We start from the raw sequence: 23,846 nt of genomic DNA on the forward strand, positions 1-23,846 counted from the left end.
TGGAAGAGGGTTGAAAAATGTCTCTACCATACAGTATATCAGATGAGACTCGCACATTGAAGGCTATGGGTGCGCAAAAAGGCTATGGGTACGCAAAAAGAAACTTGGATCTCATATGAAACATCTGTGTTGCATCTGATTTTACAGACCTGTTGTAATTATTATTTATTTATATAGCGCCATTGACTCCATGGTGCTGTACATGAGAAGGGGTTTCATCAAAATACAAATATCACAGTAAGCAAACTAACAATGACAGACTGGTACAAAGGGGCGAGGACCCTGCCCTTGCGGGCTTACATTCTACAGGATTAGGCCGGCGTCACACACAGTGTAAAACAATACGGTCCGTATATTACGGCCGTAATACGCTGAAAAGTCCCCAAAAGAGTGGTCCGTAGCTCCTCCGTAGGCAGGGTGTGTCAGCGTTTTTTGCGCATGGCATCCTCCGTATGTAATCCGTATGTCATCCGTACTGCGTGTTTTTCTCGCAGGCTTGCAACACCAACATACCGCTATAGAAGGGATCCATGTGTCACAAAAAAAAAAAAATATATATATATACTGTCTATATATATATATATATATATATATATATATATCAGTGAAACACACACACACACACATATATATATATATATATATATATATATATATATTAATATTTCTTCCAGCGCGAGATAGCTTTAAAGCCGGTAATTCAATTACCGGCTTTTGCTCTCTCCTTCCTAAACCCGACATGATTTGAGACCTGGTTTACATACAGTAAACCATGTCATATCCCCATTTTTTTTGCATATTCTACACTACTAACATTAGTAGTGTGGAATATGCAAAAAAAAGGGGGATATGACATGGTTTACTGTATGTAAACCAGGCCTCATATCATGTCGGGTTTAGGAAGGAGAGAGCAAAAGCCGGTAATTGAATTACCGGCTTTAAAGCTATCTCGCGCTGGAAGAAATATTAATATATATATATATGTGTTTCACTGACATATATATATATATATATACCTATTCTATGTGTACACATTTATTCTACCTATTCTACTGGAAGCTGTCAGTGTGATTTTACTGTACACCGCAATGAATTACCGGCTTTTCTCTCTAACACCGCTGCGTATTTCTCGCAAGTCACACTGCTGGTCCGTGTGTGATCCGTATTTTTCAGGCTTCCATAGACTTTCATTGGCGTATTTCTTGCGCAATACGGTGACAAATGCAGCATGCTGCGATTTTCTACGGCCGTAGAAAGCCGTATAATACGGATCAGTAAAATACGGCAGATAGGAGCAGGGGCATAGAGAATAATTGTGCCGTTTGTTTTGCGAGTTTTACGGACGTATTTTCTGCGCTCATACGTCCGTAAAACTCGCAAGTGTGACGGCGGCCTTATGGGGAAGGAGACAGTAGGTCAGGGGTTGCAGTAGCTCCAATGGTGTTGAGGTGGCCGTTTGGTCATTACAGGTTGTAAGCTTTTTTGAAGGGATGGGTTTTCAGGTTCCGTCTGAAGGATCCGAATGTGGTTGATAGTCGGACGTATTGGGGTAGAGAGTTCCAGAGGATGGGGGACATTCGGGAGAAGTCTTGAAGGCGGTTGGGTGAGGAGCGAATAAGTGTGGAGGAGAGAAGGAGGTCTTGGGAGGACCGGCGATCACGTGAGGGAAAATATTGGGAGATTAGTTCGGAAATGTATGGAGGAGAAAGGTTATGGATGGCTTTGTAGGTCAGTGTTAGTAGTTTAACCCCTTCAAGACCTTGCCCTTTTCCATTTTTGCGTTTTAGTTTTGTGCTCCCCTCCTTCCCAGAGCCATATCTTTTTTATTTTTCCGTCAATATGGCCATGTGAGGGCTTGTTTTTTGCGGGACAAGTTGCACTTTTGAACAACCTCACTGGTTTTAGCATGTCGTGTACTAGAAAACGAGAAAAAAATTCCAAGTGAGGTGAAATTGCAAAAAAAGTGCACTTGTTTTTTTGTTTGGCTGTTTGCTATGTTCACTAAATGCTAAAACTGACCTGCCATTTTGATTCTCCAGATCATTACGAGTTCATAGACACCAAACATGTCTAGGTTGCATTTAAAAAAATTCCATACTTTGCTAAAAAAAAAAAAAAAATGCGCAATTTTCCAATACCCGTAGCGTCTCCGTTTTTTGTGATCTAGGGTCAGGTGAAGGCTTATTTTTTGCGTGCCGAGCTGACGTTTTTAATTATACCATTTTGGTGCAGATACGTTCTTTTGATCGCCCGTTATTACATTTTAATGCAATGTCATGGCGACCAAAAACACGTAATTCTGGCGTTTCGAATTTTTTTCTTGGTACGCCGTTTATCAATTAGGTTAATTATTTTCTTTAATTGATAGATCAGGCGATTCTGAACGTTGCGATACCAAATATGTGTAAGTTTGATTTTTTTTTTTCATTGTTTTATTTTGAATGGGGTGAAAGGGGCGTGATTTAAACTTTTGTATTTTTTATTTTTTTCATATTTTTTAAAACATTTTTTTTTTTACATTTGCCATGCTTCTATAGCCTCCATGGGAGGCTAGAAGCTGGCATAGCCTGATCGGCTCTGCTACATAGGAGCAATCGTCAGACCCCTATGTAGTATATTTACTGCATTGCTATGAGCGTCGACCACAGGGTGGCACTCATAGCAATCTGGCATCAACAACCATAGAGGTCTCAAGGAGACCTCAAGTTGTCATGCTGACGCATCGCTGACCCCCGATCATGTGCGTTCATTTCCGGCCCGATAGCCGGAAGCGGTAGTTAAATGCTGCTGTCAGCGTTTGACAGCGGCATTTAACTAGCTAATAGTTAAAAACAGCTGACATGTCCCGGCTTTGATACGGGTTCACCACCGCAGCCAGCATCAAAACGGGGGTACCAACCTCCGCAGTAATACTGTAGTACGGCAGAGGTTGGGAAGGGGTTAAACTGGATACGTTGGGAAAATGGGAGCCAGTGAAGGGATTTGCAAAGAGGGGAAGTAGGAGTGTAGCGAGGAGAGAGATTAATTAGTTGGGCAGCAGAGTTATGGATGGACTGGAGAAGTGCGAGAGTGTTAGAAGGTAAGCCACAGAGGAGGTTGTTGCAGTAGTCGAGGCGGGAGATGACGAGGGCATGCACAAGCATTTTGGTAGATTGAGGGTTGAGGAAAGGACAGATTCTGGACATATTTTTGAGCTGGAGGCGTCAGGAGGTGGCGAGAGCTTGGATGTTCTGTTTGAAGGACAGGGCAGAGTCAAGGGTTACTCCGAGGCAGCAGATTTCCAGGACAGGGAAAGTGTTTACACTTACAATTATTAACACAGGAAACTGTACTTAGTAATTTTAACACTTTAATGGACAATTACATTTTTATTGTGTAGAAGCGACAAAACATAACAAATTATATAAATGTGTTATCACTGTAACTGTACTGACCCAAATAAAGCTACCTTATCAATTTTACCACATGGTGAATGGCATGAAAAAAAAGCTATCCCTGACCCGAAGAGTAAAGTCATCTAATGACTTATACTGCACGAGGAATGACGTAAAAATAATAAATAAAATCAATTCTTCACCTGTTGTTGATTTGTTCATTCTGCCTCCCAAAGATCACAGTAAGGCTAGGCTCACATTTGTCCTGCGCTCTGTTCTGAGCGCTTACATCTGGGTTTCTGTGTACATCTCTGAAATACGTGATTCAGATGGAATCCCGAGCTGAAGATTCCCTGTAATGAGGCAGGTGTACACACTGCGGATGCCGTTTGTCATATGATCCGGCCATGGCCTTCTTTTTAGGCCTGCAAAAAAGCGAGGTAGGGACGCACTTTTGTGTACCTCTTAAAAGCGGATTTCACCAAACAGAAGCCACACAGAGTCCAGAGCAACTCTGCAGCCTCATTAGATTTAGATTGAAACCCCGATGTAAGTGCACAGCGTAGAGCGCAGGATAAATGTGAAATTATCCAAAATGTTCTGTACCCCAAAATGGCACCAATACAATGTTCTACTCAACCCCCCCAAAAAACAAGTCCCCACTCAGGTCCCTCATCTGTTAACTGAAATATAGAGGGTGTCCACATTACTGGTAGCACAAATGGTCTGGAAATGTGACGCGACTCCCACCAAAATAAATCCTGCTAACTCTGTGCTCTCAAATCCAAATGCCCCTTTCCCTTCTGAGCCCCTGGGGTGCCTAACCTGCAGTTAGCGTCCACATGTTTGGCATTACTGTAGCGAGGAGAGCCCACTTAATTTACGGGGTGCATGTCTCCAGAAGAACAAGTTGTCGCCTATAACAACTTGGCATCTATTCACCGCTTTATTTCAGTCCATGTAGTGTGGGTAAATTTGCTCATGTAAACTTTTACTACTTCTTCATGTAAGAAAATACCTTCACAAATCAATCGTTCTTATTTTTGTTTGTTCATTTGCAACCACATTTTAATCAGTCACTTTTGCGTTATTAAGCTGTAACCTATACTGTGTGGTTGGATGTGCCCTAGTGAGTCTCACAACTATCTCATGTAATCAACCATACAATCACAAATTTTGTGATATGTATGCCTCTTTGCTATTGGACTGTTTAATGTTCTTTCTTTGTATAACTATGGTTGCTTGTAACATGCAGATACTCTTCCGTTGTTCTATCTTAGCCGATGTTGTGTTGGTAAATTTACTCATGAAGGACATACAATTACACCATGTAAGCAATCGCTACTTCCTTTGATTTATTGCTGTATGAATATTTGTTCCTTCCATTAATGCCTGCACTTGTGTAGTATTTTTCCCTTCCCCATTAAAATAGTCCATCTGATAAGTACACTTTCCGATTTGTGATCATAAGGCTCTGACACTCATACTCGTTTGCTGAAAGGCATCCCTACTGCGCAGGCGCTTATATGTGACTTACAAGGTTTTTTTTTCGCCTTACATCCTAATGCGTATGCGCTTGTGCCGCCTTGTGACCATAAAGTCCTGTTCTATACAGGTCCTTTCATTCATGTACTGTTGTCGTAAGGCATTCCCATTGCGCATGTGCTAATATGTTACTTACAGGTCATTTTTTACATTTAGTGCGCTTGTGCCGACACGTGACCACAAGGTCCTGTTCTATACAGGTCCCTTCATTCATTCTTTAGGTCACGCCAAAGGGATTTTCACATTGCACATGGGCTTACATGTGACCCACAGGTCCTGTTAGTTGTTCTGCTTATGTGCATGCGCCGCTTTTGATGTAATTAGGGTATCTGGGATGCGCAAGCGCACTTATGCCATCCAGCATTTTCTTGGAAGTGACCGCCTTTCTTCTGCGCACTTGTGCTGTTGCTGCTTCCGGATGCTACCCTACCTCTACACACCTGTCTCATAGGTAATTTATTTGATTATATAAGTTGACAAACAACTCTTCCTTCTCTACTTTCCTTTGAGGAAGCCACACTTTGTGGTGATACGCGTGGGGCTTTTTCCTCCACACATCCTGGTGTGAACGGGTGATTTGATTTCCATTTAATACCTCTACCAAACAGGTCTTATACAGTCTTGCTTTCCTGGATTCTCTTGTCCTTCTATTGTATGTGTTGTATCCCTCATTCTTGGTATACCACAAGATTTGCCTATTTCCCACCTATTACTTTTCAGGAATTATCCTTGTTTGGGGGCTCAATGGCTTAAGACTATATTATCTTTCTGTCTCTACTTGTTCATGTTTATAACCTATGAATTGTATTATATTGACTGCCATGATTTTTGAACAGTTACTTCCCCAGGACACTTTAAGTGTGCAATATTTATAGCACACTCCGATGCACACAGTGGAGGAGTCTGGACAGTCCTTAAACTCTATGGTCCTCCGGTTGTTATTTACAGTAGCCCTTTGGCTTTTTTAATTGTTTTTACAAAACATTTTGTCTTTCTTGTATTTGTGAATTTCAATAAATCTAATTAATTTATTTTTGTTTACTATGTTGCCATTGTTTACACACTTCTAGTTCTTCCATTTATCTCTCCAGAAGAACAAGCTGGGCACAATGTAATAATAATAATAATAATAATAATTTTATTTCTATAGCGCCGACATATCCCGCAGCACTTTACATTTTAGAGGGGACTTGTGCAGACAATAAAATACATTACAGAATAACAATAATCACATAAATCCACAAATACCAAGAGGAATTAGGGCCCTGCTCGCAAGCTTACAATCTATGAGGAAATAGGGGAGACCCGAAAGGTGGATTGTAACAATTGCTTTCAATGTTCTGAGCAGCCATATTATAAGAAATCAGGTGTTCCTGTAATGCTGCATGAACTGGTTTTCAACCAGAATATGTAAAAGTAAAGACACAGAGTGCTATAAAATGCATAAAGTGTGTGGGAACATGATACAAGTAACCTGGTTATGGGAAAATATCCCCTTGTCAAAATGTAAAATTTGGTTGCTAAAACATTATAGTGGTAAAAATGTAATTATTTTTTCTTTACCGCCCAATGGTATACAATTCTGTGACACACCTGTGGTGTCAGTATGATCACTGCACCCCTAGGTGATTTAATTAAGAGATGTAGTTTGTAAAATGAGGTCACTTATTGGGGGCTTGTTGTTCTAGCACCATAGGGGCTTTGCCAACCTGACTTGGCACCCACAAACCATTCCAGGCAAACCTGCACTCTGATATGACGCTCCTTCACTTCTGAGCTTTGCACTGTGCCTAAAAAGTTATTTTTTTACCACATATGGGGTATTGACGTACTCAGGAGCTTGCCTAACAAGCTTAGTGGTTCATTTTCTCCTATTATCCCTTTAGAAATTTAAAAACTTGTCACTAAAACAACATTTTAGAGGAAAAAATGTAACTTTTCATTTTCGAAGCCCAATGTTATACAATGCTGTGAAGTGCCTGTAGGTTCAAAATGTTCACTACATCCCTAGAGGAATTCTTCAAGATGTGTAGTTTCCAAAATGGGGTCACTTATGGGCTTTTCTGGTTTTCTGGAACCTTGGCAACTCTCCAAATGTGACATGGCATTCAAAAATCAAATAGCGCTCCTTCCCTTCTAAGCCCTGCTGTTTGCAGAAACAAGAGTTTCTGAGCACTGTAGTACAGCGGTAGCACCGTATGCAGTGAAGAGGCAGGGACCCAAAAAGTTCAAACACAAAGTCTCTTTAATATGTTTTCTTCACAGCATTAAAGTTCAAATTCACACAAGTGCATATAATATTAGTGTCCGTTTCACAGCACTATATACTGCATGGCATCCTTTATACTACAGTCACTAAACATGCTGGACCTCTCTTTGACCAGTTGCCGTGGGCGACTGCACTGCCGTGTCAATGTTTTACTCACAGCATAACACAGTCCATGATATCCTTTAGTTTGCAATCGCTACACATGCCAGTCCACTTCTGACCTGTTACCGTGGGTGACCACACCGCCGCATCAATGTCTTACTCAGCCGTACACAGTCCATGATATTCTCCAGATTACAGCTGGAATCATATCCATCTGTTTGCAGCCGTTACACACGCCAGTCCTCCTTCGAGCACAGGACAGTCTACCTCCGGTTCACTTCCAGGCACAAGATTGTCCACCTCCGAGACCAGTTACCGTGTGTGTACGCTGGGTGCCAGACTTTTCAGCAGCCTTGGCTGTTCGGCTCCGCTTCGTTGTGTCACTTCACACACAGCCAGCACTCTGCAGGGCCTCTGCTCTGCACTTTCGCAGAACACCAGATTCACACTGACCCTGACAAAGGATTGACCTGACACCTGACACACCCCTACCCTATACCACATAGAAACCAGTGGCCTTCAGCCACATGGAAAACCTGGGCTGGGAATGAAACAGACTGCACCACTGACATACTGCAGTCAGTTTCAAAACACAATATCCCACAGCAGGTTTTCCCTACATCTGTCTTGGACACTAGCATGTTCAAGACTAACACTTATTTTTATTATTTGTAATCTGCATTGCAGTCACAGCTACACTTGTGACTGCCATGCAATCCCATGGACCTTCATACGCCTCCGTGCACCACCAGGGGAGAATACACAGGGACCCATATCTATGACATCGGTCACTACCTCTTCACTGTAATCACAGCTACGCCTGTGCTGGCAATGCTTCACCATGGCCTCAATACGTCTCTGTGTGCATTTTGGGGAGAACAAACACTGACCCCTACCTGTGACACAGGTCACTGCCTCACAGCATATTTGGGGTATTGGTGTACTTAAGAGAAATTGTACAACAAATTGTATGGTCCATTTTCCTTCTCTGTGAAAATGAAAAATTTGGGGCTAAGACAGCATTTTGTGGGGGAAAAAAATTACATTTTTTTTACAATCCAATGATTTAAATTCTGTGCACCTATGGGATGCTCATCACAGTTCTAGATAAATTCCTTAAGGGGTGTAGCTTCCAAAATGATGTGACATGTGCTGGGTTTCCACTGTTTAGACACAGCAGTGGCTCTGCAAATGCGACATGGTATCCGCTATCTATTCCAGACAATTTTGTGCTCCAAAAGTTAAATGGTGCTCTTTCCCATTCGCTCCTTGCTGTGCACCCAAACTGTAGTTTTCCACCACATATGGGGTATCCGTGCACTCAGGAGAAATTGGACAACAAATTGTATGGTCCATTTTCTCCTGTTATCCTTGTGAAAATGAAAACTTTGGGGCTAAAGCAATATTTTTTTTGTGGGTAAAAGTAACATTTTATACCATATTTTAATTTGATTTTTAGCACTTTGAAGGGTGCAGTTTTTAAGATGGTGTCACTTTTGGGGCAACTCACAGTAACCTCAAATGTGCTGTGGTCCCTGAAAAATTGGTTTTGGAAATTTTGTTGAAAAAAATTGAAAATTGATTCTAGTTATACACTTTTCACTCTTTTAACTTCCGACCAATAAAAATGATGCTTAAAAATTATACTAATGTAAAGTAGATGTGGTAAATCTTATTTATTAATTATTTTGTGCGTTATAACTTATTTAAGGGCATAAAAATGTAAAGTTGAAAATTGCTAAATATTACATTTTTTTGTCAAATTTTCTATATTTTCATAAATAAATGCAAATCATATCAACCAAAATTTACCACTAACATGAAGTACAACATGTCACGAATAAACAGTCTCATAATCACTGGGCTACAATGAAGAGTTCCAGAGTTATTACATCATAGTCTATTGAGTCCTTTCAGTTCCAGGGTTTGTAGAGTGAAGATCCAATAAGCTTCTCTCCTTTTTGGGATCTTAGTCCTATTTTGACCCCTTCTGCAAGGATCGATTTGCATCAGAACCTGGAATCTAAGCTGTGCTATGTTGTGGCCCATTCTTCGAAAATGATGTGGGAGAGGGAGGTGATCGCTATTGCATGTTATATTACACTTACCGTATATACTCGAGTATAAGCCGAGATTTTCAGCCCAAATTTTTGGGCTGAAAGTGCCCCCCTCGGCTTATACTCGAGTCACGGTAGTGGTGGGGACGGCGGGTGAGGGGGAGAGGGCGCTGAGGTATACTTACCTAGTCCCAGCGATCCTCGCGCTGTCCCTGCCTTCCTCCCCGTCTTCTGTGCTGCAGCGTCTTCCCCTCTTTAGCGGTCACGTGGGACCGCTCATTACAGAAATGAATAAGCGGCTCCACCTCCCATAGGGGCGGAGCCGCCTATTCATTTCTCTAATCAGCAGTGCCGGTGACCGCTGACAGGAAGATGCTGCAGCACAGAAGATGGGGAGGAAGGCAGGGACAGCGCGAGGATCGCTGGGACTAGGTAAGTATGTTATATTCACCTGTCCGCGTTCCAGCCGCCGGGCGCCGCTCCATCTTCCCGGCGCCTCCATCTTCCCGGCGTCTGCGCTCTGACTGTTCAGGCAGAGGGCGCGATGACGCATATAGTGTGCGCGGCGCCCTCTGCCTGATCAGTCAGAGCGGAGACGCCGGGAAGATGGAGGCGCCGGGACCGGACGCTGGGAGCTGCAATCAAGGGAGGTGAGTATGTGGTTTTTTTTTTTATTGCAGCAGCAGCAGCGGCAGCACAGATTTATGTGCAGCATCTATGGGGGCAGTATGAACGGCACACAGCACTATATGGGGGCAGTATGAACAGCACACAGCACTATATGGGGGCAGTATGAACGGCACACAGCACTATATGGGGGCAGTATGAACGGCACACAGCACTATATGGGGGCAGTATGAACGGCACACAGCACTATATGGGGGCAGTATGAACGGCACACAGCACTATATGGGGGCAGTATGAACGGCACACAGCACTATATGGGGGCAGTATGAACGGCACACAGCACTATATGGGGCATCTGTGCAGCATCTATGGGGGCAGTATGAACGGCACACAGCACTATATGGGGGCAGTATGAACGGCACACAGCACTATATGGGGCATTTGTGCAGCATCTATGGGGCAGTATGAACGGCACACAGCACTATATGGGGCATCTGTGCAGCATCTATGGGGCAATATGAACGGTGCAGAGCACTATATGGCACAGCTATGGGGAAATAATGATCTATTTTTATTTTTGAATTTCACCGGTAAATGCTACATTTCCACCCTAGGCTTATACTCGAGTCAATAAGTTTTCCCAGTTTTTTGTGGCAAAATTAGGGGGGTCGGCTTATACTCGGGTCGGCTTATACTCGAGTATATACGGTATGTTGTGATATCCTATCTCTTACCACCTGTGTTGTTTCCCCTATATAGGCTAAGCCACATGGGCACTTGATCATGTAAAAAAACATGTGTGGACGCACATGTAAAGTACCCTTTTGTGTAAACTAGGTGCAAATGGATTCTCTTCTACTACAAACCTCTACCATGGAGCACATACAACCCCTGGCAAAAATTATGTAATCACCGTCCTTGGAGGATGTTCATTCAGTTGTTTAAATTTGTAGAAAAAAAGCAGATCACAGACATGGCACAAAACTAAAGTCATTTCAAATGACAACTTTCTGGCTTTAATAAACACTAAAAGAAATAAAGAACAAAAAATGTTGTAGTCAGTAATGGTTACTTTTTTAGGACAAGCAGAGGGGAAAAATTATGAACTCACTCAATTATGTGGGAAAAAATTACGGAATCATGAAAAACAAACAAACAAAAAAACACTCCAACACATCACTAGTATTTTGTTGCACCACCTCTGGCTTTTATTACAGCTTGCAGTCTCTGAGGCATGGACTTAATGAGTGTCACACAGGACTCTTCATCAGTCTGGCTCCAACTTTCTCTGATTGCTGTTGGCAGATCAGCTTTGCAGATTGGAGCCTTGTCATGGACCATTTTCTTCAACTTCCACCAAAGATTTTCAATTGGATTGAAATCCAGACTATTTGCAGGCCATGACATTGATCTTATGTGTTATGACCTGGTGGTGAGGACAATAATGGACCTGGTGGTTAAGAGCACACGGAATGACCTGATAGTTACTAATAATACAGGACAAGCTCTGAGACGTGGGAACTCTGCTGACCGCAATCCCTAATCCTATCACACACACTAGAAATAGCCGTGGATTGCTCCTAACGCTCCCTATGCAACTCGTCACAGCCTAAGGAACTAGCTAGCCCTAAAGATAGAAAAATAAAGCCTACCTTGCCTCAGAGAAATTCCCCAAAGGAACAGGCAGCCCCCCACATATGACTGTGAGTTAAGATGCAAATTACAAACACAGAGATGAAATAGATTTAGCAAAGTGAGGCCCGACTTACTGAACAGACAGAGGATAGGAAAGGTTACTTTGCGGTCAGCACAAAAAACTACAAAAAGACCACGCAGAGGGCGCAAAAGACCCTCCGCACCGACTCACGGTGCGGAGGCGCTCCCTCTGCGTCCCAGAGCTTCCAGCAAGCAAGACAAAAATCAAAATAGCAAGCTGGACAGAAAAAATAGCAAACAGAGAAAAACAAGCAGGAACTTAGCTTCTGCTGGGAAGACAGGTCACAAGAACGATCCAGGAGCGAACTAGACCAATACTGGAACATTGACAGGTGGCATGGAGCAATGATCTAGGTGGAGTTAAATAGAGCAGCCAGCTAACGAATTAACCTCGTCACCTGTGGAAGGAACCTCAGAAGCCGCAGCCCCACTAACAACCACCAGAGGAAGCCCATGGACAGAAGCAGCCGAAGTACCATTCATGACCATCATAAAGCAATCCAAGCGCCAGAAAAAAACGCATCAACATCACGCAATGCCGGATCTCCTGGCGCAAGGGAAAATGCCCAGTCTTGAGGGTCGCCATGTAACAAAGAAATAATGATTTTCACTTGTTGAACAGGGTCACCTGAGGAGCGAGGTTTCAAAGCAAGAAACAATTTACAATTATTTTTGAAATTCAGAAACTTAGATCTATCCCCAAAAAACAAATCAGGAATTGGAATCCTAGGCTCTAACATCGGATTCTGAACCACAAAATCTTGAATGTTTTGTACCCTTGCAGTGAGATTATCCATACAAGAGAACAGACCTTGAATGTCCATATCTACACCTGTATCCTGAACCACCCAGAGGTAAAGGGGAAAAGAGAGACAAAACACACTGCAAAGAAAAAAAAATGGTCTCAGAACTTCTCTTATCCCTCTATTGAGATGCATTAATACTTTTGGGCCACCTGTACTGTTATGACCTGGTGGTGAGGACAATAATGGACCTGGTGGTTAAGAGCACACGGAATGACCTGATAGTTACTAATAATACAGGACAAGCTCTGAGACGTGGGAACTCTGCTGACCGCAATCCCTAATCCTATCACACACACTAGAAATAGCCGTGGATTGGTCCTAACGCTCCCTATGCAACTCGTCACAGCCTAAGGAACTAGCTAGCCCTAAAGATAGAAAAATAAAGCCTACCTTGCCTCAGAGAAATTCCCCAAAGGAACAGGCAGCCCCCCACATATAATGACTGTGAGTTAAGATGAAAATTACAAACACAGAGATGAAATAGATTTAGCAAAGTGAGGCCCGACTTACTGAACAGACAGAGGATAGGAAAGGTAACTTTGCGGTCAGCACAAAAAACTACAAAAAGACCACGCAGAGGGCGCAAAAGACCCTCCGCACTCCCTCTGCGTCCCAGAGCTTCCAGCAAGCAAGACAAAAATCAAAATAGCAAGCTGGACAGAAAAAATAGCAAACAGAGAAAAACAAGCAGGAACTTAGCTTCTGCTGGGAAGACAGGTCACAAGAACGATCCAGGAGCGAACTAGACCAATACTGGAACATTGACAGGTGGCATGGAGCAATGATCTAGGTGGAGTTAAATAGAGCAGCCAGCTAACGAATTAACCTCGTCACCTGTGGAAGGAACCTCAGAAGCCGCAGCCCCACTAACAACCACCAGACGAAGCCCATGGACAGAAGCAGCCGAAGTACCATTCATGACCACAGGAGGGAGCTTAACAACAAAATTCACAACAGTACCCCCCCCTTGAGGAGGGGTCACCGAACCCTCACCAGAGCCCCCAGGCCGACCAGGACGAGCCAAATGAAAGGCACGAACCAGACCGGCAGCATGAACATCAGAGGCAAAGACCCAGGAATTATCTTCCTGACCATAACCCTTCCACTTGACCCGGTACTGGAGTTTCCGTCTCGAAATACGAGAATCCAAAATCTTCTCCACCACATACTCCAACTCCCCCTCAACCAACACCGGGGCAGGAGGATCAACGGATGGAACCACAGGCGCCACGTATCTCCGCAACAACGACCTATGGAAAACATTATGGATGGCAAAAGAAGCTGGAAGGGTCAAACGAAATGACACAGGATTGAGAACCTCAGAAATCTTATACAGACCAATGAAACGAGGCTTAAACTTAGGAGAGGAAACCTTCATAGGAACATAACGAGACGACAACCAAACCAAATCCCCAACACGAAGTCGGGGACCCACACAGCGCCGGCGGTTAGCGAAACGTTGAGCCTTCTCCTGGGACAATGTCAAATTGTCCACCACATGAGTCCAAATCTGCTGCAACCTATCCACCACAGTATCTACACCAGGACAGTCCGAAGACTCAACCTGCCCTGAAGAGAAACGAGGATGGAAACCAGAATTGCAGAAAAACGGCGAAACCAAAGTAGCCGAGCTGGCCCGATTATTAAGGGCGAACTCAGCCAAAGGCAAAAAGGACACCCAATCATCCTGATCAGCAGAAACAAAGCATCTCAGATATGTTCCCAAAGTCTGATTAGTACGTTCGGTTTGGCCATTTGTCTGAGGATGGAAAGCCGAGGAAAAAGATAAATCAATGCCCATCCTAGCACAAAAGGATCGCCAAAACCTCGAAACAAACTGGGAACCTCTGTCCGAAACGATGTTCTCCGGAATGCCATGTAAACGAACCACATGCTGGAAAAACAACGGCACCAAATCAGAGGAGGAAGGCAATTTAGACAAGGGTACCAAATGGACCATCTTAGAGAAGCGATCACAAACCACCCAAATGACCGACATCTTTTGAGAGACAGGGAGATCTGAAATAAAATCCAAAGAAAGATGCGTCCAGGGCCTCTTCGGGACCGGCAAGGGCAAAAGCAACCCACTGGCACGAGAACAGCAGGGCTTAGCCCGAGCACAAGTCCCACAGGACTGCACAAAAGAACGCACATCCCGCGACAAAGACGGCCACCAAAAGGATCTAGCCACCTAATCTCTGGTACCAAAGATTCCAGGATGCCCAACCAACACCGAACAATGAACCTCAGAGATAACTCTACTAGTCCATTTATCAGGGACAAACAGTTTCTCCGCTGGGCAACGGTCAGGTCTATCAGCCTGAAATTTTTGCAGCACCCGCCGCAAATCAGGGGAGATGGCAGACAAAATTACCCCCTCTTTGAGAATACCCGCCGGCTCAGGAACACCCGGAGAGTCGGGCACAAAACTTCTTGACAGGGCATCAGCCTTCACATTCTTAGAGCCCGGAAGGTACGAAACCACAAAATCAAAACGGGAGAAAAATAGCGACCAACGAGCCTGTCTAGGATTCAACCGTTTGGCAGACTCGAGATAAGTCAAATTCTTGTGATCCGTCAAGACCACCACGCGATGCTTGGCTCCTTCCAGCCAATGACACCACTCCTCGAATGCCCACTTCATGGCCAACAACTCTCGATTGCCAACATCATAATTGCGCTTAGCAGGCGAAAACTTTCTAGAAAAGAAGGCACATGGTTTCATCACCGAGCCATCAGAACTTCTTTGCGACAAAACAGCTCCTGCTCCAATTTCAGAAGAATCAACCTCGACCTGAAACGGAAGCGAAACATCTGGCTGGCACAACACAGGGGCAGAAGAAAAACGACGCTTCAACTCCTGAAAAGCTTCCACAGCCGCAGAAGACCAATTGACCACATCAGCACCCTTCTTGGTCAAATCAGTCAACGGTTTAGCAACACTAGAAAAATTACTGATGAAGCGACGATAAAAATTAGCAAAGCCCAGGAACTTTTGCAGACTCTTCACAGATGTCGGCTGAGTCCAATCATAAATGGCCTGGACTTTAACAGGGTCCATCTCGATAGTAGAAGGGGAAAAAATGAAACCCAAAAATGAAACCTTCTGAACTCCAAAGAGACACTTAGACCCCTTCACAAACAAAGAATTAGCACAAAGGAGACTCCCAATCATCCGAGAAGACCAAAATATCATCCAAATATAGAATCAGGAATTTATCCAGGTACTCTCGGAAGATGTCATGCATAAAGGACTGAAATACTGATGGAGCATTGGAAAGCCCGAATGGCATAACCAGGTACTCAAAATGGCCCTCGGGCGTATTAAATGCTGTTTTCCATTCATCGCCCTGTTTAATACGCACAAGATTATACGCACCACGAAGATCTATCTTGGTGAACCAACTAGCCCCCTTAATCCGAGCAAATAAATCAGACAGCAGCGGCAAAGGGTACTGAAATTTGACTGTGATCTTATTAAGAAGGCGGTAATCAATACAAGGTCTCAAAGAACCATCCTTCTTGGCCACAAAAAAGAACCCTGCTCCCAATGGTGACGACGACGGGCGAATATGACCCTTCTCCAAGGATTCCTTTATATAACTCCGCATAGCGGCGTGTTCTGGCACAGATAAATTGAACAGTCGGCCCTTAGGAAACTTACTACCAGGAATCAAATTGATAGCACAATCGCAATCCCTATGAGGAGGTAGGGCACTGGATTTGGGCTCATCAAATACATCCCGGTAATCCGACAAAAACTCTGGGACTTCAGAAGGGGTGGATGACAAAATAGACAAAAATGGAACATCACCATGTACCCCCTGACAACCCCAGCTGGACACAGACATAGATTTCCAATCCAATACTGGATTATGGACCTGTAGCCATGGCAACCCCAAAACGACCACATCATGCAGATTATGCAACACCAAAAAGCGAATATCCTCCTGATGTGCAGGAGCCATGCACATGGTCAATTGGGTCCAGTACTGGGGCTTATTCTTGGCCAAAGGCGTAGCATCAATTCCTCTCAATGGAATAGGATACTGCAAGGGCTCCAAGAAAAAACCACAGCGCCTAGCAAACTCCAAGTCCATCAAATTCAGGGCAGCGCCTGAATCCACAAATGCCATAACAGAATAGGATGACAAAGAGCAAATCAGAGTAACGGACAAAAGAAATTTCGACTGTACCGTACCAATGGTGGAAGACCTAGCGAAACGCTTAGTGCGCTTAGGACAATCGGAGATAGCACGAGTGGAATCACCACAGTAAAAACACAGCCCATTCCGACGTCTGTGTTCTTGCCGTTCAGCTCTGGTCAAAGTCCTATCACATTGCATAGGCTCAGGTCTATGCTCAGATAATACCGCCAAATGGTGCACAACTTTACGCTCACGCAAGCGTCGATCGATCTGAATGGCCAAAGACATAGACTCATTCAGACCAGCAGGCATGGGAAATCCCACCATGACATCCTTAAGGGCTTCAGAGAGACCCTTTCTGAAAATTGCTGCCAGCGCACATTCATTCCACTGAGTAAGTACAGACCACTTCCTAAACTTCTGACAATATATCTCTACCTCATCCTGACCCTGACACAGAGCTGGCAAGATTTTCTCTGCCTGATCCACTGAATTTGGTTCATCATAAAGCAATCCAAGCGCCAGAAAAAAACGCATCAACATCACGCAATGCCGGATCTCCTGGCGCAAGGGAAAATGCCCAGTCTTGAGGGTCGCCATGTAACAAAGAAATAATGATTTTCACTTGTTGAACAGGGTCACCTGAGGAGCGAGGTTTCAAAGCAAGAAACAATTTACAATTATTTTTGAAATTCAGAAACTTAGATCTATCCCCAAAAAACAAATCAGGAATTGGAATCCTAGGCTCTAACATCGGATTCTGAACCACAAAATCTTGAATGTTTTGTACCCTTGCAGTGAGATTATCCATACAAGAGAACAGACCTTGAATGTCCATATCTACACCTGTATCCTGAACCACCCAGAGGTAAAGGGGAAAAGAGAGACAAAACACACTGCAAAGAAAAAAAAATGGTCTCAGAACTTCTCTTATCCCTCTATTGAGATGCATTAATACTTTTGGGCCACCTGTACTGTTATGACCTGGTGGTGAGGACAATAATGGACCTGGTGGTTAAGAGCACACGGAATGACCTGATAGTTACTAATAATACAGGACAAGCTCTGAGACGTGGGAACTCTGCTGACCGCAATCCCTAATCCTATCACACACACTAGAAATAGCCGTGGATTGGTCCTAACGCTCCCTATGCAACTCGTCACAGCCTAAGGAACTAGCTAGCCCTAAAGATAGAAAAATAAAGCCTACCTTGCCTCAGAGAAATTCCCCAAAGGAACAGGCAGCCCCCCACATATAATGACTGTGAGTTAAGATGAAAATTACAAACACAGAGATGAAATAGATTTAGCAAAGTGAGGCCCGACTTACTGAACAGACAGAGGATAGGAAAGGTAACTTTGCGGTCAGCACAAAAAACTACAAAAAGACCACGCAGAGGGCGCAAAAGACCCTCCGCACTCCCTCTGCGTCCCAGAGCTTCCAGCAAGCAAGACAAAAATCAAAATAGCAAGCTGGACAGAAAAAATAGCAAACAGAGAAAAACAAGCAGGAACTTAGCTTCTGCTGGGAAGACAGGTCACAAGAACGATCCAGGAGCGAACTAGACCAATACTGGAACATTGACAGGTGGCATGGAGCAATGATCTAGGTGGAGTTAAATAGAGCAGCCAGCTAACGAATTAACCTCGTCACCTGTGGAAGGAACCTCAGAAGCCGCAGCCCCACTCACAACCACCAGAGGAAGCCCATGGACAGAACCAGCCGAAGTACCATTCATGACCACAGGAGGGAGCTTAACAACAGAATTCACAACACTTATGTGTCTATTTTCAAGGAATGTTTGCACAGTTTTTGCTCTATGGCAGGATGCATTATCATTTTGAAAAATGATTTCATCATCCCCAAACATCCTTTCAATTGATGGGATAAGAAAAGTATCCAAAATATCAACATAAATTTGTGCATTTATTGAAGATGTAATGACAGCCATCTCCCCAGTGCCTTTACCTGACATGCAGCCCCATATCATCAATGACTGTGGAAATTTGCATGTTCTCTTCAGGCAGTCATCTTTATAAATTTCATTGGAACGGCACCCAACAAAAGTTCAATCATCATCACCTTGCCCAATGCAGATTCGCAATTCATCACTGAATATGACTTTCAGCCAGTCATCCACAGTCCATGTTTGCTTTTCCTTAGCCCATTGTAACCTTGTTTTTTTCTGTTTAGGTGTTAATGATGGTTTTCGCTTAGCTTTTCTGTATGTAACTCCCATTTCCTTTAGGTGGTTTCTTACAGTTCGGTCACAGACGTGGACACCAGTTTCCTCCCATTCGTTCCTCATTTGTTTTGTTGTGCATTTCCTGTTTTGGAGACATATTGCGTTAAGTTTCCGGTCTTGACGCTTTGATGTCTTCCTTGGTCTACCAGTATATTTGCCTTTAACAACCTTCCCATGTTGTTTGTATTTGGACCAGATTTTAGACACAGATGACTGTGAACAACCAACATCTTTGGCAACATTCCGTGATGATTTACCCTCTTTTAAGAGTTTGTTTACATAATTTTTGGCAAGGGTTGTATATCCTTTTGTATATAATGTGGGTATCTTCATTTCACGCTTTCCAACTTGCCTCTATGCTAAACCTATAAATGCATTAATGTCTTATATACAATTCCCATGGCTCGATGCTCTCCACCAGGGATATGATTGCCGTAGCAACAGTCACAGAGATAATTTTCCTTTTTTGACATATTAACTTCATTGCAAGATTCTTTGACTTTATATAATTTTTGCAACATTGGATATATAAATGTATTCTTTTTATGTTCCTTCTTTACCCACATGTAATTTCTTCACATGGACAAAAGACTGTTCTGATGAAGGTCCAGCAGTGGACCAAAAACGTTCAACAATTTATTGTTTGGATGCATAATAAATGAACATTGCTTTTTTCAATTTTTGAGTGCCAAGTTTTTTTTTTCTGAATATTCAAAAACTTACAGCGGCAGCCTTATTGGTTGGAGGTGATTTTAATATCCCTTTTTCAGAGGTTTTTGATAGACAATCCGTCACTAATAAACCTCCATCACAAAACTTGATTATAGATGTCAGAAAACTAATTAGGACTAATTCCTTATTTGATATATGGAGAATAGACCATTCTAGGGACAGGGCCTTCTCCTTCCCCCCTCATCACACCCATACCAGAATTGATTTTCTTTTTTGCAAATGTATTGACCTTTAAGATGATAGTGAGGGTCGAGATGGACCAAATTACCTGGTCAGAGCACGCCACCATTGTGTTGGACCTCAAATCCACTCAACTGTTTACTAGGGCTTGTCATTGGCGGTTGAATGAATTTCTAATTAAGGATCCAAGTATCTGGAAGACCTTATTAGACCATCTCACTGACTTCTTCCATTTGATTGAGGGGTCAGTTTCCTAACCTTCAGTCTTATGGGAAGCTCACAAGGCCGTCATGAGGGGTTACTGTATCAAAGAAGGTTGGCTGTTGAGGGCAGAGCAAAGTACTACAGTGCACAGGTGCCAGGAAAGGTCAGAGAGGCCCGGCGCTTGCGCACTGCAGTACTTTACGTTGCCCTCAACAGGGCAGATAAAGTATGCCTGGGCAGGAGCTGAGGCAGGAAGCAAAAAAGAGGATGTCATCGTATGAAGATGGGAGGCGCTGGACCCGGACCGCAACGCCCATTGGACACGAACCGCACCGGACCGCCCCTGGGTGAGTATAATCTAATTTATTTTTCTTATGTTGCAGGTTACATCGGGGGCTTATCTACAGTGTTACAGAACCCCCCAGCACCAAGAATGTTATGCAGTATATGTATGTATAATAGTTTCCATGTGAAATGCATCAGTCCACAGGCTGCGCCCCTGGACAAGATATTCTCTTTCTGACCTCCCCCCACCTTTGTAATTCCCACAGTTAATAGCGGCAGGCTCCGGCCCCCTGCGGCTATTGTAATGTATGTCTGGCCAGCTGTTTTCCTATTGGCCTGTCCTGTGTATCTGTGTTATATATTCTGTGTGCTGAAAATAAAGTGTGTTCTTTTAGACTGGAAATACGTGGGGTAGCAGTCAGCTTTTATATGCTCTCATGTAACCAAGGAATTCCAGCCAGCATCCTTCATTCAGAATCCAGCAAAAGCAGCGTGGACCTCCTGAAACACGGGGTGGTACTGAAAGAGGTACTCCAGCTTGTTAGACCCCGTTACACTGGTGGCAGACAGCGGGATCTGATACCCCTACTACAGGAGGGAAGGAATGAATGGAAGACAACTACCAGAAGTTAAAGAGGACTACATTAAAAGATCTGGTGGAAGCCCGAGGGTTAATCGCCAGCAACAAAACAAAAGCGGATTTGATAGCAGCCATCATGGAACACGACAGTGCAGCGCCCCCCAATGTGAACGTGGAGGAGACTGAATTCCAGAGGGAGGTAAAGAACAGACTGGCGTTCTATGGCCCAAACCCTGCAGTAGAGATCATACGAGAGGTGATGGCTGATGTGTGTACTGATCTGAAGGAAAAGATGGCCGAGCGGACCAGGATAGAGCTGGCCAAGATGGAGATGGCAGAACAGACCAAAGTGGAACTGGCCAAGATGGAGATGGCAGAGCGGAGAGAGGAGAGTCAGCGAGCAGGGGGAGCTCTGGCTTCCGCCCAAGTACCTTCAACAGTAAGCCACAAAAAGATCCAGTATAATGCCTTCCGACAGTTGGGGGAGGCAGAGGAAGACATTGATGGCTTTCTGCAGGACTTTGAGCGGCAGTGTGCCCTTCATCAAGTGAAGCCGGAGGAACGGGTTCAGATTCTGGCCAGCAAGCTGACAGGCCGGGCAGCGGACACCTATCGCACAGTACCTGATGAGGACTGTATGGACTATGAGTGGATCAAAGAAGTGATCTTGGCCCGGTATGCGCTGACACCAGAGGCATACCGCCAAAAGTTCCGCGGACTTATAAAACGAGTAATTGATAACCACGCTGAATGGGCCTGTAAATTACGGCGGTCACTGCTACAGTGGGTACAAGGGAGCCAAGCAACCACTAAGGAGGACATCCTCCAGCTCTTCTTGTTAGAACGATTCTTTAATGGACTAAACCCCGAGACACAGGAATGGCTTCGGGACAGGCGGCCAATGACTCTTGAGGAAGCCGCTCGTCTGGCCGATGAACATCATGACGCCAGGAGGCCTCAGTTGTCAGGATCAAAGATGGTCACTAGGGGTCCACCCATGGACCTGGAGGGCCCCAAACCACCGAAGATTGTAGGGGGACCAGCTAGAAACCCAGCCTACCACAGTTCCCCTGGGGCGCGATGCCACACCTGCCGTCAGCTGGGCCACCTGCAAAGACAATGTCCCAACTGGACTCAGCATACCCAGTGGCCAAAGGCGGGAACAGCTACCTTCCGCCGGGCCGCTGTACACTGCTACCAAGGCGAAGCTGACCCGGCATTGGGGGCTACAACTAACCAAGGGGTGGAAGACATGGAGAAAGTGCTGCATGAAGTAGACCCCGTGCAGGCAGCCCGGGCAGATAATCGACAACAGCATCGACAGGTCGTGTGGGTTAATGGGAAACGCATGCAGGGACTAAGAGATTCCGGAGCCACTTTGACCCTTGTGAAGCCTCATCTCGTCCGGGACCAAGAGAAGACGGACCGGACAGTGGCAGTCCGTGTAGCAGGGGGAGCCATACATCGACTGCCCACTGCCAGGATTCACCTGAACTGGGGAGTTGGGGATGGCCTTGTTGAGGTCGGCTTGATGGAGGACTTGCCTGCAGACGTTTTGCTGGGAAATGACTTGGGGCCCATGTTGTCTGCCTTCTCGGTTGCCCCTCTGGCTGAGACATATCCTGTGACCACCCGGAGACAAGCTCGAGCTGCGGAGGCGGAATCACACTTAGAGGAGGCCCAGGTAAGACATCCCAGCCCTACACGTATTCCCATAGCTAGACACATTTCTTGGGCCACCCCAGATGAATTTAAGAGGGAGTTACTTGAGGATCCTTCATTGGAGGGATATTGTGGGAAGGCACAGGAGGGGAGAGGGGTACTGGAAGGGGAACAGTTTATATGGAAGCAGGGACTCCTCTACCGGATCACAGAGCAGCACCACACAGGGACGAGCCCCACTATAAAACGACAGCTGGTAGTTCCTAAGAAGTATAGGCAGGAGTTACTGCGAATCTCTCATGACATACCCTTGGCCGGGCACTTCGGCGTCAGTCGCACCAGGCATCATCTGACACAAAACTTCTTTTGGCCGGGGGTAACCTATGATGTTCATCAATACTGCCAGACCTGTGACAGTTGCCAGCGCATTGGCAAGAGGGGAGATCGATGCAAGGCCAAATTACGCCCCCTCCCTATTGTGGAGGAACCATTTAGCCGAGTAGCGGTAGATCTGATAGGGCCGTTAGCCAAACCCAGTCCGTCAGGAAAAAAGGTATATATTGACAGTGGTAGATTATGCCACACGGTATCCAGAGGCGGTTGCGTTGCCTAACATACTGGCAGAGACGGTGGCGGCTGCCTTGCTCCAGGTTTTCTCACGGGTTGGATTTCCCCGGGAGATTATCTCAGACCAGGGTACCCAGTTTACAGCAGAGGTGACCAACCAACTGTGGAAGCTGTGCGGCGTAAAGTCCATTAGAAGCGCCCCGTACCACCCGCAAACCAATGGGTTGTGTGAACGCTTTAACGGGACGTTAAAACAACTCATTGGGACTTTTACCAGGACCTACAGGGACTGGGAGAAATTCTTGCCTCTCCTCCTGTTTGCCTATCGAGAGGTGCCCCAAGAATCCACGGGGTTCTCCCCATTCGAACTGGTATACGGGAGACGGGTAAGGGGACCCCTATACTTAGTGCTAGAACACTGGGAAGGGGAGGGCACCATAGAAGGAGTACCTATTGTACCCTATGTGCTGGAATTCCGGGACCGCCTACAGGAGCTGACCCAGGCTGTACGTGGGAACATGCAGGTGGCCCAGCGGCGCCAGCGCGTATGGTACGATCGGAGGGCCAGAGAGCGCACCTTGGAAATAGGGCAGAAGGTCCTGGTGTTAGAGCCCACTAGGCAGAACAAGTTCCAAGCTGCATGGCAGGGGCCCTACCAGGTAGTGGGGAAAATAGCCGACACCACCTATAATGTTGCCGATTGTGACGACCCCAGGGTTATCCGCATGTTCCACGTGAATATGCTG

General features: G+C 45.0%; 1 protein-coding gene across 3 annotated transcripts in view; it reads left to right on the plus strand.

Moving 5' to 3' along the window:
• FPGS (folylpolyglutamate synthase) overlaps window positions 1-23,846 on the plus strand; it is a 141,194-nt gene that overhangs the window by 63,257 nt on the left and 54,091 nt on the right. The window lies entirely within an intron of this gene.

The sequence above is a fragment of the Ranitomeya imitator genome, chromosome 2, assembly GCF_032444005.1.
Source record: "Ranitomeya imitator isolate aRanImi1 chromosome 2, aRanImi1.pri, whole genome shotgun sequence".
In the NCBI taxonomy this organism is placed as follows: domain Eukaryota; kingdom Metazoa; phylum Chordata; class Amphibia; order Anura; family Dendrobatidae; genus Ranitomeya; species Ranitomeya imitator.